The 22089-nt window shown below is 39.3% G+C and overlaps 1 pseudogene; it reads right to left on the reverse strand.

Moving 5' to 3' along the window:
• Positions 1–2121: 2121 nt before the first annotated feature.
• LOC126086220 (vomeronasal type-1 receptor 4-like) lies at positions 2122–3027 on the reverse strand (annotated as a pseudogene).
• Positions 3028–22089: the final 19062 nt, after the last annotated feature.

A 22089-nucleotide genomic window follows, 5' to 3' on the forward strand; every position in this document is an offset into this window, starting at 1 on the left:
CTATTGTGTCAATGTGTCCCATCGAGGGTCTACCTTTTCCTTTTTTGGAACATTGCCTCACCAAACATGATGGTTCCTCTATGGGTTAATCTCTCCGGATGGTATGTCCAAAGCAAACAATTGGTACACTATTCTATTGTGATCCATAGGGTTTACATTAGCTAATTTGTTGTCGTAGATTGCCAGGACTTTCTTCCTAGTCTATTTTAATCTGGTAACTTCACTGAAACCTGTCCATCTTGGGTGACCTTGCTGGTGTTTGAAATACTCATGGCATAGCTTCCTGCATCACAGGAACATACACGCCACCACAGTGCAACAAATGACAGAGAGATGGTAGTATGTCTGGGCAATCAGAGATGAACTTATCCTTCTCATTACACTTGTCAGCAAAACCTTGGCTCTGAGACTCTAAGATACCCTGCTCAGCATGGTGCCTTTTGCCTTCAGGCAGGTGGTCATGCAGGAGTATCTGATTCCATGTACTCCTAAATGGTGAGGTTTGCCATGACAGGACACAAACTCTGAAAGGATGTCACTTTAATGATTTACATTTGAGGAACTACTTATTCTTAAAAATCTAGCTCAAGTGCTAACTCCTCTTTAAATACTCCTTTATCACCTATCACCTTATACATTTTGTATATTTCTTTGCTTATTGTTGGTCTTCCTTTCTAGGACATAAGGGTAGGGACACTTTTTCTTCACTCAATCCCCAGAGTCTCCATCCTTGAATGTTGTCACATGGAAACATAGGCACCTCATAACTACATGGTGGATACTAAGAGCTTCCATCCCAGAGAAACTAAACACTTTCCATGTAGAGAGCCCACCTGAGATTCACACAAAAGCTTGACTTCATTCAGGGTCTCCCTTTTCTTTCCCAAATTCAATGCTGTCCCCCCATATATTAAGGCAACTGAGCATCCTAAAAGTCTGTACTAGATGACATTTACTCAAATAGTTGTGTAACCAGAAGGTATTCTGACAACAGTACTTATGTGTTTCTAAATATCATAAAATAAGTATTTTAGGCCTTTTTTTTTTTATATATTGAATGTAGGAAGACATAGATATGATTTTTGTGGTACAATCTTCCCAGGGTTTACGCCTTAAATTTGGCCTCATTATTATAGAATGTATCTTATGTAGGTAAGACTCTTGCTTTTGCCATGTTCCAACTTTACACTTCTCTGTCCATTTGAAACTTGTCAAAATTAAAAAAAACTTGATAGATTTCACTTGCTGTATGATATTGCATTTTGTATTTCAACTGTCATTATTACATACCCAATTCTCGAATACACAAAATCATTTGGTGTAATATTCTCAGCGATATAAACCCTACATAGACACCTTTCAGATTATTCATGGCTGTTTCTATGAATATGTACTTTCTTTCACCATTTAACAGCTTTTTATGCAGTGAATACCCCTATGTTAAATATTTTCGATAGGATTTTCAAAGAGTAGGGAATCCTGACATTTGTTACTACCGTTCTTTTAAGGAAACATGCTTTCCCAAGTTCATTAAAAGAAAAATTCTAGTACTAGGGCTATGAAAGTTTGACTTTACCCATGAAAAATAACCTCTAAAGCCTGCTGCCAGTTTCAGCCAACCAAAATGAGGGATTCTATATATTTTCTTTAAAATTTGTGCATTTAGTGAATTGAATATATAAAAATCTAATCATTTGTTTGTAGAAGGAGGAGGGAGAAATTAATAGGCTGAAATCTGGGGCAGGGGGAGATAATATTTTCCTTTTAAATATTGGGATGGTACTCTGTCTATTAAGCCCCTTTTAGTTGAAAACACTGTATGGGGAAATGAATAGACACTCTTTTAAGTCACCAAAGTGATTTTGCTAATTGCAGTGAACTACCTTTTCTCTTCGAATACCTGAGTGGCACCAATGGTTAAATTCCAAACACATCATTCCGTACCATCTCCTTTACCGTTGTTACACTTTATTGTTTCCTTCGGAGCAGAAGCTCAGCTCTTGCAATGCAACCCTTTCATAACTGTGCATCAAATGATGAGGGGAAGATGATCGAGGGAACAACTGAACATTGCCAAAATACATACCTTTTACATGTCTCCCAAAGGTGAGGGGATTTTGTCTATCTTATCCAAGCAAAACGCAACCTGAAGATGCTGGAAACATGGCTCATGAGAATGAAGGGGCTGACCGTTGGGAAACATGCGTGGATTAGTGCAGCTGTGTTTTCTAGCCACCAACTAGGCTTATCAGCAAGAGCCAAAAAACAGTGAAAGATGGCAGAGAAGGTGTAAAAATACACAAAGGTGCTCACCAGGAGAAGGATAGTTTTGGTAGCTCTGGACTCAGGAGAAGATCTGGAGGAGATGGTGTTCCTATGAATGTGTTGGACCTGCTTCTTGTGTTTGTACAGGATGAAGACCATGGAGGCACTGGTCCAGATCATGAACCCCAAACATACAACATCAGGGACAAATAATGCTGCATACAAGGAGTCTCTGGTTTTGTAGTGATGAACAGAAGTACAGTATCCGAAATCTTTTCTGGATGTGATATTTGTGTTGTTCCATTTGCTAATCACAAACATAGGAAAAAAGATATTTACCAGCATTTGTGTTATCCAGCACATGAAAATAGAGGGGCCAATGTGCTTGGGAGTTTTTCCCTTAAGCCCTGCCTACCTGGAGTTCCTGGGGCTGATGGTGGTGGCCTGGAAGATACTTAAGAGACAGGTGCTGGCAAGGGACACGCCCCGGCCCACTTTGGAAGTATAGGCGAAAAGCTTGCATGCAATATCATTGAAAAAACCTTTCCACCCAAAAGATACCATTGTCTGGGGGATTCCTCTAGAGAGGATGACCATGGAATTGGCTACAAATAGGTGCATGAGAATCAGTTCTGTGGGCCGTAACCTGCACCCCGTGAAGTAAAGGAAGACATAATGATAAAGAAGAGAGAAATTCCCCAGGGCTCCAACTATAGTCTGGAATAAGAAGGCAGTTCCCATTGCCAAATCCCTGACATCCATTCTGATGGTTCTCAGCGACTAATATTTGCCTTCTGAGTCAGAGAGTCCTGTATGGGAATATGAGGTGTGGGCCACATGTATCATGTCAACTGAAATCCAATATTCTCCACTTACCAGTAATTCCCACTTAGAAATAATTACTTAAAGTTCTTCCTCCATTAGGAGGCTTAAGAGCAGAATATATAACCAATAAAAATCACTTACGATATTAAAATCACTGCAATGAAGGATCTACAGGTGATTTCTTCATTTTTCACAAATTTATGGGGCAGAAAATACAACAACTTCTTTTTATAAAGGCGAGGAGAATGTAGGCACAGACCAGTTAAGTTTTTTTTGAGACCCCAAGGTGGCTGGGCTGGTAACAAAAATCGTGCATTGAACCACCATGCTGTATTAAAATGCTATATAGGTGTGTTCTTCAAATAAAACAGGTCTAAATTTAGTTTAATTTTTACATCCTACATTTCATTTTAGATTGCTGGGATTTTTAAACAATCTCAGATGTTTCATAATTTAATGTTTTGTGTGATAATTTATTATATAGTTCAATATCAATTACGAATTAAGCTTTAGATCTCTTCATGAAATGTAGATGCACCGACTGCAATATAATGCCATGACAAACTTGGCTCCTGACCAATTTGACTTAATGAACACAAGAACGGGTACATATTAGAACAAAACAAAAAGATTCATTTGCAATTTCTCCAGGAACAAAAGGTCGTTTTCACCTATAACAGTAATTAATGACCAATCTCATAAAATTCCCCAAACCATGGGACATGAAGCCCAAATACGTGATGAAATAGCGTAGTGTAGAAACGAAATTACTAAAAAATCTCAGATCATACACTTGCCTAATTATTAGTAGTTAAGTTAAAACAAAAAAAAAAAATCAAACCCGTTCCTGTGGAGTAGATTCCGACTCTCAGGGACACTACAGGACAGGGTATAATTTCCCCATGGAGTTTCCAAGGAGCGCTTGGTGGATCCCAACTGCCGACTTTTTGATTAGCAGTGGTACTTTTGTGAGACATATTAAAATATTACGGACCCATGCAACCTGAAGTCTGAAGGTAAAAAAGTTTGTATATTGTATGAATTAAAATAGGAAATGTTTGAATTAATGTCAGACTATTTTGAATCAGCGCAAATATCAATAGATACATTTCTGGCTGACAACTGTTGTGTGAAACTTATAAAGTTACCTTTCCTGAAATGCTACTTCCCTCCTTTGAAGAAGGAAAACAGTTTCACCATAATCAACACATCATGGATGTTTCTATCAAAGATAAAATTACTGTCTCCATTAAGTACTTCATACCCCCAGAGTTCGAGAGAACATTTGCATTTCAGGAACTACCATTCAGGTACAAATCTGAGCAGAATTTCATGATGCCTGTAGCTTTATCAGAGGCTTAATTGCAAGCACAGAGTTCTTACAGGCACAAGTCTGGAAATCCTGAAAATTCGGTCTATGATTCCTATAGGGTAACCTGAACAACACATTAATTCTAGAACTACGGCCATTAAGTACCTTAAAAATCAGATTTACTTCTCACTTGGGTTAAACCCAACAATCACTGTCAGTGAGGATTCCATTAAATCACATTAGGAGCGGTGGGGAAGTAGTGTAGGATCTAGGACCCCCATCTCTCTTTGCCAGCTCAGCTTATGCCTCATGAAATATTCCCCCTTCTTGTGTGTCTTTGACACTAGGCCAGCAGCAAACTCAGAAGAATGCCTTTTTCTGATGCAGTCACTTAACCAGGCTCCTGATACTTCTCCTTCCTTCACAGCCTCTGTCTCCCAGATTGAAATAGAAAATACTCACTGACTCCTTCCCATTGTGTTGACGGTGGACTTAGTGTGATGATCACGGCAGATAGTACATGTGTGGGAGGGAGGCACCCAGAACCTGAGATATGGATAAGTGATTCTGTGACCTCATCTACCCACAGAACTGCAATTATCATTTCACCAGTATTAGCAATGGCAGCTCAGACTTGGGGACCAGAGATAGTCCTGAAAAAGCTTTTTACTGGCTGCGAATTACCAAAATAATTAAAAGTTTCTAGATAGTATCTCCAAAGGGATCCTTGGAGTGTTTTGGAGACTCTTCATTTTCTAAGATCTCTGGAGGCAAGCAGGGTCTCACATGGATGGAGCAGGAAATGCTGAGGTCTGGCACATGAGGGACTGGCAGTGAGGTATGTGTGTCTCCCTGGAGCTCTCCTTCCCTGAGAAGTTCTATTACACATAATATGATGTTTTTTGCCGTTGAGACAATTCCAACAAATGGTGAGTAGAACTACTCCACAAAGTTTTCAAGGATATCACCTTCCATAAGTAGAAAGACAGGCCTTTCTTTCAAGGTCTCTCTGGATGGACAAAACCTCCAATTTTTTGTAAGCAGTCAAGCGCTTTGATAATGTAGATGACCCACGCACTCCAAATAATCTGAGAAACTGGACTATATGAAGAAGATCAGTGCATCAGAATCGGAGAAGGACTGATTAAAAACCTGCAATACTCAGGTGACACAACCTTGCTTGCTGAAAGTAAAGAGAAATTGAAGCATTTTCTGATGAAGATCAAAGACCACAGCCTTCAATATGGATTATATTTAAATGTAAAGAAAACAAAAATCTTCACAACTGGACCAATAAGCAATATCAAACCAAAACTACAAGAAATATTAAAGGACGTCCTCTGGTTAGAAAATCAATAACATCAGATAACAACCCTAGACTAGAACACAGGAAGAGCAACAAGCTACCAACCCAGATACTGAAATCACAAAAATGAATCAAAGCTAAAATGCTCAAAACAGGGAAACAGAGACATCCTTATGCAGAAGACGACAACATTAAAACAAAAAAAAAAAGACTAAAAAATTTAGTCATACATCTTTCATATGGAGAGGAAGTCAAGGTGATATAAAGAAATAAAAGATTGGTTTAAACTTAGGAAAATAGGGGTAAACATTAAGGTAACCACAAAGAATCTAACAATCCTACACATCAAAAAAAAAAACAAGAAAAACATAAAGGCTCAGCAAACGCAAAATCAACAATAAAAAAGAGGAAAAGAATGTATATGTATAAAGAAAAATGACACAGTATAGAAAATAAAGCAGAACAAAGAAACCATCATGAACACACACGCACACACAAAAACCCACATCAAAATGACAGCACTAAACTCATAAAATACCTACCAATAATTATGCTTAATGTAAATGGATTAAATGCACCAATAAAGAGAGAGAGTGTGTCAGAATAGATTAAAAAAAAAAAGCAAGATCCATTTATACGCTTCCTAAAAAAAAAAAAAAAAAAAATTTTTTTTTTTTTTTTTTACAAGAGACACACCTTAGACTTAAAGACACAAACAAACTAAAACTCAAAGGATGGGAAAAAAATATATCAAGCAAACAAGAATCAAAAAAGAACAAGAGGGGCAATACTAATTTCTGACAAAATAGACTTTAAAGTAAAATTCACCACAAAGGATAAGGAAGGATACTACGTAATGATTAAAGGGTCAATACATCAGGAGGACATAACCATAATAAATATTTACATACCCAATGACAGGACTCCAAAATACATAAAACAAACTCTAACAGCATTGAAAAGTGTGATAGACGGCACCACAATAATAGTAGAAGACTTCAACACACCACTATCACTGAAGGACAGAACATCCAGAAAGAAGCTCAATAAAGACTCAGAAGATGTAAATGCCACAGTCAATCAACTTGACCTCATAGACATTTACAGAACAGTCCTCTCACCAGCAGCCAAGTGTACTTTCTTTTCCAATGCACGTGGAACATTGTCCAGAACAGACCACATATTAGGCCATAAATCAAGAATTAATAGAATCCAAAACATTAAAATACTACAAAACATCTTTTCTGACCACAGAGCCATAGAAGTAGAAATCAATAACAGAAAAAGCAAGGAAAAAAAAAAAAAAAAAACATGGAAACTGAACAACACCTTGCTCAAAAACTACTTGGTTATATAGGAAATTAAGGATGGAATAAAGAAATTCATAGAATCAAATGAGAACGAAAGCACTTCCGATCAGAATCTTTGGGACACAGCTAAAGCGGTACTCAGAGGTCAATTTATAGCAATAAATGCACACATCCAAAAAGAAGAAATGGCCAAAATCAAAGCACTAACCCTACAACTCAAACAAATAGAGAGTAGCAAAAAAAGCCCTCAGGCACCAAAAAAGCAAATAATAAAAATTAGAGCAGAATTCAATGAAATACAGAAAAACAAATGAAAGAGTTAACAAGGCCAAAAGATTGTTCTTTGAAAAGATCAACAAAATTGATAAACCATTTGCCAAACTGACAAAATTGAACAGGAGGGGAAGCAAATAAACCAAAGAAGAAATGAGATGGGCAATATCACAACAGACCCAACTGAAATTAAAAGAATCATAGCAGAATACTATGAAAAATTGTACTCTAACAAATTTGAAAGCTTAGAGGAAATGGACATATTCCTACAAACACAGTACTTACCTAAACTAACACAAACAGAGGTAGAAAACACAAAAAGAGATTGAAAAGCTAATTAAAAAAAAAACAGACCTCGCCCTGATGACTTCACTGGAGAATTCTACCAAACTTTCAGAAAAAAGTTAACACCACTACTTCTAAAGGTACCTCAGAGCACAGAAAACGATAGAATACTCCCAAACTCATTCTGTGAAGGCAGCATAACCCTGATACCAAAACCAGATAAAGACACCACAAAAAAGAAAATTACACAGCAATATCCCTCAAGAACTCAGACTCAAAAACCCTCAACAAAATTTTGGTCAATAGAATTCAACAACATATCAAAAAAATAATTCACCACGGCCAGGTAGAATTCATACTAGGTATGCGAAAAAAAATATATATATATTTTTTTTTATTACTAAGGGATGGTTCAACATTAGAAAAACAATCAATGTAATCCATCTCATAAATAAAACAAAAGACAAGAACCACATGATCTTATCAATTGGTGCAGAAAAGGCATTCGACAAAGTCCAACACCCATTCATGATAAAAAACTCTCAGCAAAATAGGAATAGAAGGGAAATTTCTCAACATAATAAAGGGCACCTATACAAAGCCACCCCCACGTGTCTGTCAGTTTGTCATACTGTGGGGGCTTGAGTGTTGCTGTCATGCTGGAAGGTATGGCACTGGTATTCAGATACAAGCAGGGTCGCCCATGGAGGACAGGTTTCAGCTGAGCTTCCAGACTGAGACAGACTAGGAAGAAGGACCCGGCAGTCTACTTCTGAAAAGCATTAGCCAGTGAAAACCTTATGAATAGCAGCTGAACATTTTCTGATATAGTCTGGAAGATGAGCCCCTCAGGTTGGAAGGCACTCAAAAGATGGCCTCCTAAAAGTAGAGTCGACCTTAATGACGCAGATGGTGCAAGCTTTCGGGACCTTCATTTGCTGATGTAGCACAACTCAAAACGAGAAGAAACAGCTGCAAACATCCATTAATAATCGGAACCTGGAATGTATGAAGTACGAATCTAGGAAAACTGGAAATCGTCAAAAATGAAATGGAGCACATAAACATAGATATCCTAAGCATTAGTGAGCTGACATGGACTGTATTGGCCATTTTGAATCAGACAATCATATAGTCTACTATGCTGGGAATGACAACTTGAAGAGGAATGGTGTTGCATTCATCGTCAAAAAGAACATTTCAAGATCTATCCTGACGTACAACACTGTCAGTGATAGGACAATATCTATACGCCTAAAAGAAGACCAGTTAATATGACTATTATTCAAATTTACACACTAACCACTAGGGCCAAAGATGAAGAAACAGAAAATTTTTATCAGCTGCTGCAGTCCGAAATTGATTGAACATGCAATCAAGATGCATTGATAATGGCTGGTGATTGGAATATGAAATTTGGAAACAAAGAAGAAGGATCGGTTGTTGGAAAACATGGCCTTGGTGATAGAAACAATCCCGGAGATCAAATGATAGAATTTTGCAAGACCAACGACTTCTTCATTGCAAATACCTTCTTTCACCAGCATAAACGGCGACTATACACATTTTTTTTTTTTTACACATGGACCTCACCAGATGGAACACACAGAAATCAAACTGACTACATCTGTGGAAAGAGACAATGGAAAGGCTCAATATCATCAGTCAGAACAAAGCCAGGGGCCGACTGTGGAACAGACCATCAATTGCTCATATGCAAGTTCAAGCTGAAACTGAAGAAAATCAGATCAAGTCCACGAGAGCCAAACTATGACCTAGAATACATCCCACCGGAATTTAGAGACCATCTCAAGAATAGATTTGACTCATTGAACACTAGTGACCGAAGACTAGACGAGTTGTGGAATGACATCAAGGACATCATCCATGAAGAAAGCAAGAGGTCACTGAAAAGACAGGAAAAAAAGAAAAGACCAAGATGGATGTCAGAGGAGACTCTGAAACTTGCTCTTGAGCATCGAGCAGCTAAAGCAAAAGGAAGAATTCATGAAGTAAAAGAACTGAAGATTTCAAAGGGCCTCTCGAGAAGGCAAAGTATTATAATGACATGTGCAAAGAGCTGGAGACGGAAAACCAAAAGGGAAGAACACGCTCAGCGTTTCTCAAGCTGAAAGAACTGAAGAAAAAATTCAAGCTTCGAGCTGCAATAGTGAAGGATTCCATGCGGAAAATATTAAACGACGCAGGAAGCATCAAAAGAAGATGGAAGGAATACACAGAGTCATTATACCAAAAAGAATCAGTCGATGTTCAACCATTTCAAAAGTTAGCATAAGATCAGGAACTGATGGTACTGAAGGAAGAATTCATAGCTGCTCTGAAGGCATGGGCGAAAAACAAGGCTCCAGGAATTGACAGAATATCAATTGAGATGTTTCAACAAACAGATGCAGTGCTGGAGGTGCTCACTTGTCTATGCCAAGAAATATGGAAGACAGCTTCCTGGCCAACTGACTGGAAGAGATCTATATTTATGCCTATTCCCAAGAAAGGTGATAAAACCGAATGTGGAAATTATAGAACAATATCACTAATATCACACGCAAGCAAAATTCTGCTGAAGATCATTCAAAAACGGCTGCAGCAGCATATCAACAGCGAACTGCCAGAAATTCAGGCCGGTTTCAGAAGAGGATGTGGAACCAGGGATATCATTTCTGATGTCCGATGGATCCTGGCTGAAAGCAGAGAATACCAGAAGGATGTTTACCTGTGTTATATTGACTATGCAAAGGCATTCGACTGTGTGGATGATAACGAATTGTGGATAACATTTCGAAGAATGGGAATTCCAGAACACTTAATTGTGCTCATGAGGAACCTTTACATAGATCGAGAGACAGTTGTTCGGACAGAACAAGGGGGTACTGGTTGGTTTAAAGTCAGGAAAGGTGTGCGCCAGGGTTGTATTCTTTCACCATACCTATTCAATCTGTATGCTGAGCAAATAATCCGAGAAGCTGGACTATACGAAGAAGAACTGGGCATCAGGATTGGAGGAAGACTCATTAACAACCTGCGTTATGCAGATGACAGAACCTTGCTTGCTGAAAGTGAAAAGGACTTGAAGCGCTTACTAATGAAGATCAAAGACCATAGCCTTCAGTATGGACTGCACCTCAACATAAAGAAAACAAAAATCCTCACAACTGGACCAATGAGCAACATCATGATAAACGGAGAAAAGATTGAAGTTGTCAAGGATTTCATTTTGCTTGGATCCACAATCAACAGCCATGGAAGCAGCAGTCAAGAAATCAAAAGGTGCATTCAATTGGGTAAATCTGCTGCAAAGGACCTCTTTAAATTGTTGAGGAGCAAAGACGTTACCTCGAAGACTAAGGTGTGCCTGACCCAAGCCATGGTATTTTCAATTGCATCATATGCTTGTGAAAGCTGGACAATGAATAAGGAAGACTGAAGAAGAATTGACGCCTTTGAATTGTGGTGTTGGCAAAGAATATTGAATACACCATGAACTGCGAAAGAACGAACAGATCTGTCTTGAAAGAAGTATGGCCAGAATACTCCTTGAAAACAAGGATGGCGAGACTGCATCTTACATACTTAGGACATGTTATCAGAAGAGATCAGTCCCTGGAGAAGGGCATCATGCTTGGCAAAGTACAGGGTCAGCAGAAAAGAAGACAACCCTCAGTGAGGTGGATTGACACAGTGGCTGCAACAATGAGCTCAAGCATAACAACGATTTTAAGGATGGCACAGGACCCGCCAGTATTTCGTTCTGCTGTGCATAGGGTCACTATGAGTCAGAACTGACTCGACGGCACCTAACAGCAACAATGACAACAATACAAAGCCAACAGCCAACATCATCCTAAATGGAGAGAGTCTGAAAACATTCCCCTTGAGATCGGGAACCAGACAAGAATGCTCTTTATTACCACTCTTATTCAACATTGTGCTGGAGGTCCTAGCCAGAGCAATTAGGCAAGAAAAAGAAATAAAGTGCATCAAATTGGTAAAGAAGAAGTAAAAGTATCTGTATTTGCAGGTGATATGATCTTATACATAGAAAACCCTAAAGAATCCTTAAGAAAACTACGGGAACTAATAGTTCAGCAAAGTATCAGGATAAAAGATAAACGTGCAAAAATCAATTGGTTTCCTCTACACCAACAAAGAGAATGTCGAAGAGGAAATCACCAAATCAATACCATTTACAATAACCCACAAGAAGATAAAATCTTTAGGAATAAGTCTAACCAGAGGCATAGAAGACCTATACAAAGAAAATGACAAGACACTACTGCAAGAAAGCAAAAGAGACCTGCAAAAGTGGAAAAACATGCCTTGCTCATGGATAGGAAGACTCAACATTGTGAAAATGTCTATTCTATCCAAACCGATCTTTAGACACAATGCAATCCCCATCCAAATTCCAATGGCATTTTGTAATGAGATGGAGAAACAAATCACCCGCTACAAACGGAAAGGGAAGAGGCTCCAGGTAAGTAAACCGTTACTGAAGAAAAAATAAATAAATAATGTGGGAGGCCTCCCACTACCTGATTTTAGAACCTATTATACTGCCATGGTAGGGAAAACAGTCTGGTACTTGTACAACAACAGATACATAGACCAATGGAACAGAACTGAGAATCCAGATGTAAATTCATCCACTTATGAGCAGCTGATATCCAAAGGCCAAAGTCCATTACTTGGGGAAAAGACTCTCTTTAACAAACAGTGCTGGCATAACTTGATATCCATATGCAAGGAAATGAAACAAGACCCATATCTCACCCTATGCACGAAAACTAATTCTGAATGGAGCAAAGATCTAAATATAAAACCTAAAACGATAAAGATGATGAAAGAAAAAAGATAGGGACAATGCTAGGAGCCCCAATACATGGCATAAGCAGTATACAAAATATTCCTAACAATGCACAAACACCAGAAGAGAAACTAGATAACTGGGAGCTCCTAAAAACCAAACACTTACACCCACACAAAGACTTCACCAATAGAGTGAAAAAAACAACCTCCAGACTGAGAAAAAATTTTTGGCTAAGGCAAATCTGATCAGCGTCTGATCTCTAAAATCCACAAGACACTGCCAAACCTTGACAATAAAAAAAAAAAAACACATTTAAAAAATAGGCAAAGGATATGAACAGGCACTTCACCAAACAAGACATTCAGGAGGCTAATGGATACAAGAGGAAATGTTCATGATCATTAGCCATTAACCCACAGAGATGCAAATCAAAACTACAATGAGATACCACCTCATCCCAACAAGGCTAGCATTAATCCAAAATAATGAATGTTCGAAAAGCTGTGGAAAGACAGGAACACTTATATACTGCTCGTGGGAATGTAACATGGTTCAGCCACTTTGGAAATCGATTTGCTGCTTCCTTAAAAAGTTAGAAATAGAGAGGCTGGGCCAAGATGGAGGACTAGGTAGACGCTACCTCGGATCCCTCTTGCAACAAAGACTCAGAAAAACAAGTGAATCGGTCACATACATAACAATCTACGAACCCTGAACAACAAACACAGATTTAGAGACGGAAAACGAACAAATACGGGGAAGCAGCGATTGTTTTCGGAGCCTGGAGCCAGCGTCCCAGTCAGGTAACCTTGGCGCCCGATTTAGGGCAGGACCCAGGGGAGCTGACGGCACAAACAAGGGGCACAGCCCTACCCCCCTGAACTCACCCCGGGAGGGAGCCCAGCCAGTTCGCGCTGGCGGCATGGTGACGCAGCTGGTGGGAGAAGTCCCCGGGAGGCAGTGACGGGTCTTGGAGCTGGGAGTGCAGCGTCCCAGCCGGGGAATCTTGCCCCCGGGCTTTTGACTGGGCGCTGTCACGGCGCAAGCACGGGGTGCAGCTCCATTCCCCTGAACTAACCCCGGGAGAGGGCCCAGCCAGTCCGTGGAGGCGGCGCGGTGACGCGGCTGACGGGAGGAGAAGTCCCCGGGAGGCAGCGACTGATTTTGGAGTCAGGAGTGCACCATCCCAGCAGGGGAACCTTGACGCTGGGCGTGGGACTGGCAGCGGAGGATCTGACCGCGGCTTCAGTGGGCCAGATCCCTGGGGGCAATCTCCACATAGCCAGCACACGTAGGCGACACGCCCCTCGGGAATCTCAGATAAAATAGTCATTCCAAGCAAGACAAGCAACTCTGGCTATATTCTGAGGTGCTACTCTCCTATTTCTCTGATCCCTCCCCCACCCTCCCCAGGCAGCTTCACTAACATTGGAATTTTCTGAGCCAGAGGGAGAACAGCTCCGGCTCCGCAGCGGCTTTGCTTCCCCCCCCCCTTTTTTTTTTCTTTTGGTCTTTTCCTAATCCACTCTTCCGGCCTGAGAGAAGGAACCACAAAAAACCCAGGGACCAAAAATCCACCCCTAATTGGACTAAAAACACAGAACCAGCTACAGCCAAGCATATATGATCCAAATCTCAGACTTTCATCCTTACAGGGAACAAGGTGGCGGTTATAATCCAAAGGCAGTTCTGATAGGGATCTGACTGCATTTTTTTTTTAGCGGATTTTCTGGAAAAACTAGTTTCCCAGTGATGGCTCGGAGACAGCAGTCCATATTAAACCACATAAAGAAGCAGACCATGACAGCTTCTACAACCCCCCAAACAAAAGAATCAAAATCTTTCCCAAATGAAGATACAATCCTGGAATTATCAGATACAGAATATAAAAACTAATTTACAGAATGCTTCAAGACATCACAAATGAAATAAGGCAAACTGCAGAAAAAGCCAAGGAACACACTGATAAAACAGTTGAAGAACTCAAAAAGATTATTCAAGAACATAGTGGAAAATTTAATAAGTTGCAAGAATCCATAGAGAGACAGCATGTAGAAATCCAAAAGATTAACAATAAAATTACAGAATTAGACAACGCAATAGGAAGTCAGAGGAGCAGACTCGAGCAATTAGAATGCAGACTGGGACATCTGGAGGACCAGGGAATTAACACCAACTTAGCTGGAAAAAAAATCAGCTAAAAGAATTTAAAAAAATGAAGAAACCCTAAGAATCATGTGGGACTCTATCAAGAAGGATAACTTGCGGGTGATTGGAGTCCCAGAACAGGGAGGGAGGACAGAAAACACAGAGAAAATAGTTGAAGATCTGCTGACAGAAAACTTCCCTGACATCAGGAAAGACGAAAGGATATCTATCCAAGATGCTCATCGAACCCCATTTAAGATTGATCCAAAAAGAAAAACACCAAGACATATTATCATCAAACTCGCCAAAACCAAAGATAAAGAGAAAATTTTAAAAGCAGCCAGGGAGAAAAGAAAGGTTTCCTTCAAGGGAGAATCAATAAGAATATGTTCAGACTACTCAGCAGAAACCATGCAGGCAAGAAGGGAATGGGACGACATATACAGAGCACTGAAGGAGAAAAACTGCCAGCCAAGGATCATATTTCCAGCAAAACTCTCTCTGAAATATGAAGGTGAAATTAAGATATTTACAGATAAACACAAGTTTAGAGAATTTTCAAAAACCAAACCAAAGCTACAAGAAACACTAAAGGATATTGTTTGGTCAGAAAACCAATAACATCAGATACCAGCACAACACAAGGTCACAAAACAGAACATCCTGATATCAACTCAAATAGGGAAATCACAAAAACAAATTAAGATTAATTAAAAAAAAAATGCTCATAACAGGGAATCACTGAAGTCAATATGTAAAAGATCACAATAATCAAAAAGAGGGACTAAATGCAGGAGGCATAGAACTGCCATATGGAGAGTGATACAAGGCGATATAGAACAATACAAGTTAGGTTTTTACTTAGAAAAATAGGGGTAAATAATAAGGTAACCACAAAGAGGTATAACAACTCCATAACTCAAGATAAAAGCCAAGAAAAACGTAACGACTCAAGAAACATAAAGTCAAACACTACGAAAATGAGCATCTCACAATTTACTAAGAAAAACGTCTCAGCACAAAAAAGTATGTGGAAAAATGAAATTGTCAACAACACACATAAAAAGGCATCAAAATGACAACACTAAACACTTATTTATCTATAATTACGCTGAATGTAAATGGACTAAATGCACCAATAAAGAGACAGAGAGTCTCGGACTGGATAAAGAAACACGATCTGTCTATATGCTGCCTACAAGAGACACACCTTAGACTTAGAGACACAAACAAACTAAAACTCAAAGGATGGAAAAAAATATATCAAGCAAACAATAAGCAAAAAAGAAGAGGAGTAGCAATATTAATTTCTGACAAAATAGACTTTAGACTTAAATCCACCACAAAGGATAAAGAAGGACACTACATAATGATAAAAGGGACAATTGATCAGGAAGACATAACCATATTAAATATTTATGCACCCAATGATAGGGCTGCAAGATACATAAATCAAATTTTAACAGAACTGAAAAGTGAGATAAACACCTCCACAATTATAGTAGGAGACTTCAACACACCACTTTCGGAGAAGGACAGGACATCCAGTAAGAAGCTCAATAGAGACACGGAAGACCTAATTACAACAATCAACCAACTTGACCTCATTGACTTATACAGAACTCTCCACCCAACTGCTGCAAAGTATACTTTTTTTTCTAGCACACATGGAACATTCTCTAGAATAGACCACATATTAGGTCATAAAACAAACCTTTGCAGAATCCAAAACATCGAAATATTACAAAGCATCTTCTCAGACCACAAGGCAATAAAACCAGAAATCAATAACAGAAAAACTAGGGAAAAGAAATCAAATACTTGGAAACTGAACAATACCCTGCTCAAAAAAGACTGGGTTATAGAAGACATCAAGGAGGGAATGAGGAAATTCATAGAATGCAACGAGAATGAAAATACTTCCTATCAAAACCTCTGGGACACAGCAAAAGCAGTGCTCAGAGGCCAATTTATATCGATAAATGCACACATACAAAAAGAAGAAAGAGCCAAAATCAGAGAACTGTCCCTACAACTTGAACAAATAAAAAGTGAGCAACAAAAGAACCCATCAGGCACCAGAAGAAAACAAATAATAAAAATTAGAGCTGAACTAAATGAATTAGAGAACAGAAAAACAATTGAAAGAATTAACAAAGCCAAAAGCTGGTTCTTTGAAAAAATTAACAAAATTGATAAACCATTGGCTAGACTGACTAAAGAAATACAGGAAAGGAAACAAATAACCCGAATAAGAAACGAGAAGGACCACATCACAAGAGAACCAACTGAAATTAAAAGAATCATATCAGATTATTACGAAAAATTGTACTCTAACAAATTTGCAAACCTAGAAGAAATGGATGAATTCCTAGAAAAACACTACCTACCTAAACTAACACATCAGAAGTAGAACAACTAAATAGACCCATAACAAAAAAAGAGATTGAAACGGTAATCAAAAAACTCCCAACAAAAAAAAACCCTGGCCCGGATGGCTTCACTGCAGAGTTCTACCAAACTTTCAGAGAAGAGCTAACACCACTACTACTAAAGGTATTTCAAAGCATAGAAAATGACGGAATACTACCCAACTCATTCTATGAAGCTACCATCTCCCTGATACCGAAACCAGATAAAGACATTACAAAAAAAGAAAATTACAGACCTATATCCCTCATGAACATAGACGCAAAAATCCTCAACAAAATTCTAGCCAATAGAATTCAACAACATATCAAAAAAATAATTCACCCTGATCAAGTGGGATTTATACCAGGTATGCAAGGCTGGTTTAATATCAGAAAAACCATTAATGTAATCCACCACATAAATAAAACAAAAGACAAAAACCACATGATCTTATCAATTGATGCAGAAAAGGCATTTGACAAAGTCCAACACCCATTTATGATAAAAACTCTCAGCAAAATAGGAATTGAAGGAAAATTCCTCAACATAATAAAGGGCATCTATGCAAAGCCAACAGCCAACATCACTCTAAATGGAGAGAGCCTGAAAGCATTTCCCTTGAGAACGGGAACTAGACAAGGATGCCCTTTATCACCACTCTTATTCAACATCGTGCTAGAAGTCCTAGCCAGGGCAATTAGACTAGACAAAGAAATAAAGGGCATCCGGATTGGCAAGGAGGAAGTAAAATTATCTCTATTTGCACACGACATGATCGTATACACAGAAAACCGTAAGGAATCCTCCAGAAAACTACTGAAACTAATAGAAGAGTTTGGCAGAGTCTCAGGTTATAAAATAAACATACAAAAATCACTTGGATTCCTCTACATCAACAAAAAGAACACCGAAGAGGAAATCACCAAATCAATACCATTCACAGTAGCCCCCAAGAAGATAAAATACTTAGGAATAAATCTTACCAAGGATGTAAAAGACCTCTACAAAGAAAACTACAAAGCTCTACTACAAGAAATTCAAAAGGACATACTTAAGTGGAAAAACATACCTTCCTCATGGATAGGAAGACTTAACATAGTAAAAATGTCTATTCTACCAAAAGCCATCTATACATACAATGCACTTCCGATCCAAATTCCAATGTCATTTTTTAAGGTGATAGAGAAACAAATCACCAATTTCATATGGAAGGGAAAGAAGCCCCGGATAAGCAAAGCATTACTGAAAAAGAAGAAGAAAGTGGGAGGCCTCACTCTACCTGATTTCAGAACCTATTATACAGCCACAGTAGTCAAAACAGCCTGGTACTGGTACAACAACAGGCACATAGACCAATGGAATAGAATTGAGAACCCAGATATAAATCCATCCACGTATGAGCAGCTGATATTTGACAAAGGGCCAGTGTCAGTTAATTGGGGAAAAGATAGTCTTTTTAACAGATGGTGCTGGCGTAACTGGATATCCATTTGCAAAAAAATGAAACAGGACCCATACCTCACACCATGCACAAAAACTAACTCCAAGTGGATCAAGGACCTAAACATAAAGACTAAAACGATAAAGATCATGGAAGAAAAAATAGGGACAACCCTAGGAGCCCTAATACAAGGCATAAACAGAATACAAAACATTACCAAAAATGACGAAGAGAAACCCGATAACTGGGAGCTCCTAAAAATCGAACACCTATGCTCATCTGAAGACTTCACCAAAAGAGTAAAAAGACCACCTACAGACTGGGAAAGAATTTTCAGCTATGACATCTCCGACCAGCGCCTGATCTCTAAAATCTACATGATTCTGTCAAAACTCAACCACAAAAAGACAAACGACCCAATCAAGAAGTGGGCAAAGGATATGAACACACACTTCACTAAAGAAGATATTCAGGCAGCTAACAGATACATGAGAAAATGCTCTCGATCATTAGCCATTAGAGAAATGCAGTTTGAAACTACGATGAGATTCCATCTCACTCCAACAAGGCTGGCATTAATCCAAAAAACACAAAATAATAAATGTTGGAGAGGCTGCGGAGAGATTGGAACTCTTATACACTGCTGGTGGGAATGTAAAATGGTACAACCACTTTGGAAATCTATCTGGTGTTATCTTAAACAGTTAGAAATAGAACTACCATACAACCCAGAAATCCCACTCCTCGGAATATACCCTAGAGAAACAAGAGCCTTCACACAAACAGATATATGCACACCTACGTTTATAGCAGCTCTGTTTACAATAGCAAAAAGCTGTAAGCAACCAAGGTGTTCATCTACGGATGAATGGGTAAATAAATTGTGGTATATTCACACAATGGAATACTACGCATCGATAAAGAACAGTGACGAATCTGTCAAACATTTCATAACATGGAGGAACCTGGAAGGCATTATGCTGAGCGAAATCAGTCAGAGGCAAAAGCACAAATATTCTATAAGACCACTATTATAAGAACTTGAGAAATAGTATAAACTGAGAAGAACACATACTTTTGTGGTTACTTAGGGGGGAGGGAGGGAGGGAGGGAGGGAGGGAGAGGGTTTTTTACTGATTAATTAGCAGATAAGAACTGCTTTAGGTGAAGGGAAGGACAACACTCAATACATGGAAGGTCAGCTCAACTGGACTGGACTGGACCAAAAGCAAAGAAGTTTCCGGGATAAACTGAATACTTCAAAGGTCAGCGGAGCAAGGGCGGGGGTTTGGGAACCATGGTTTAAGGGGACTTCTAAGTCAATTGGCAAAATAATTCTATTATGAAAACATTCTGCATCCCACTTTGAAATGTGGCGTCTGGGGTCTTAAAAGCTAACAAGCGGCCATCTAAGATGCATCAATTGGTCTCAACCCACCTGGAGCAAAGGAGAATGAAGAACACCAAGGTCACACGACAACTAAGAGCCCAAGAGACAGAGAGGCCCACATGAACCAGAGACCTACATTATCCTGAGACCAGAAGAACTAGTTGGTGCCCGGCCACAATCGATGACTGCCCTCACAGGGAGCACAATAGAGAACGCCTGAGGGAGCAGGAGGTCAGTGGGATGCAGACCCCAAATTCTCATAAAAAGACCATACTTAATGGTCTGACTGAGACTAGAGGAATCCCGGCGGTCATGGTCCCCAAACCTTCTGTTGGCACAGGACGGGAACCATCCACGAAGACAATTCATCAGACATGAAAGGGACTGGACAGTGGGTGGGAGGGAGATGCTGATGAAGAGTGAGCTAATTACATCAGGTGGACACTTGAGACTGTGTTGGCGTCTTCTGTCTGGAGGGGGGATGGGAGGATAGAGAGAGTTGGAGGCTGCCAAAGTTTTCACGAAAGGAGAGACTGGAAGGGCTGATTTATTAGGGGGAGAGCAAGTGGGAGTAAGGAGTAAGATGTATATTAACTTATATGTGACAGACTGACTTGATTTGTAAACGTTCACTTGAAGCTCAATAAAAGTTAATTAAAAAAAAAAGTTAGAAATAAAAGTACCATAAGATCCAACAATCCCACTGCTTGGAATAAACCACTAAAAAATATATAGGAATATATCCTAGAGAAATTAGAGCTGTCGGAAGAATAGATATACGCATACCAATATTCATTGGAGCACTGCTCACAATAGCAAAAAGGTGGAAATAACCTAGGTGCCCATCAACAAATGAATGGATAAACAAAATATGGTATATTCACACAGTGGAATATTACACAATGATAAAGAACAAGGATGAACCCATGAAATATCCAATAACATGAATGAATCTAGAAGGCATTATGCTGAGTGAAATTAGTCACAAAAGGACAAATATTGTATGAGACCACTATTATTATAAGAACTCAAGAAAAGTTTTAAACAAGAAGAAAATATTCTTTGATGGTTATGAGGGTTGGGAGGGAGGGAGACAGGTATTCCCTAACTAGATAGTAGACAAGAATTGTTTTCGGTGAAGGGAAGGACAACAAACAATACAGAGGAAGTCAGCACAACTGGACTAAATAAAAAACTGAATACAACCAAACTCTTCAATAGGCAGGGTTCTAGGGACCATGGTTTCAGGGGACATCGAGGTCAATTGGCATAACAAAGTTTATTATGAAAATATTCCGTATCCCTCTTTGATGAGCGGTGTCTGGGGTCTTAAAAGCTAGCAAGTGGCCATCTAAGATGCATCAATTGTTCCCAATCCATCTGGAGCAAAGGACAATGACGAACACCAAAGACACAAGGAAGATATAAGCCCAAGAGACAGAAAGGGCCACATAGACCAGTGACTGCATCAGCCTGAGACCAGAAGAACCAAATGGTGCCTGGCTACCACCGATCACTGCCCTGACAGGAAACACAACAGAGATTCCTTGGTGGAACAAAAGAAAAGTGGGTGCAGAACTCAAATTCTAATGGACATGGGGAATACAGGTGGAGAGAAGGAGTGTGCTGTTTCATTAGGGGGAGAGCAGCTAGGAGTACATAGCAAGGTGTATATAAATTTCTGTATTAGAGACTGAATTGATTTGTAAACTTTCACTTAAAGCACAATAAGAAAAAAAAAAAAAAAGGAACTCAAATTCTAGTAAAAAGACCAGACTTAATGGTCTGACTGAGAGTGGAGGGAAGCCAGAGGACATGGCTCCCGGACTCTCTGTTAGCCCAGAACTAAAACCATTCCCATAACCAACTCTTCAGACAAAGATTAGACAAGACTATAGGACATAAGATTATCATCATTAGACAAGGATGCCCTTTATCACCGCTCTTATTCAACATCGTGCTAGAAGTCCTAGCCAGGGCAATTAGACTAGACAAAGAAATAAAGGGCATCCGGATTGGCAGGGAGGAAGTAAAATTATCAGTGGTGAGGAGTCTGCTTTTCAGCTCAAGTGGACACATGAGACTAAGTGGGCAGCTTCTGTCTGGAGGCAAGATGAAAGGGCAGAGGGGGACAGGAGCAGATTGAATGGACACGGGAAATACAGGGTGGAGAGGAGGAGTATGCTGTCACATTATAGGGAGAGCCACTAGGGTCACATAACAGAATGTGTATAAGGTTTTGTATGAGAAACTATCACTTAAAGAACAGTAACAAAAAAAAAAAAAAAGGAAAAACA

This window comes from Elephas maximus, chromosome 11 (assembly GCF_024166365.1).
Source record: "Elephas maximus indicus isolate mEleMax1 chromosome 11, mEleMax1 primary haplotype, whole genome shotgun sequence".
Lineage (NCBI taxonomy): Eukaryota > Metazoa > Chordata > Mammalia > Proboscidea > Elephantidae > Elephas > Elephas maximus.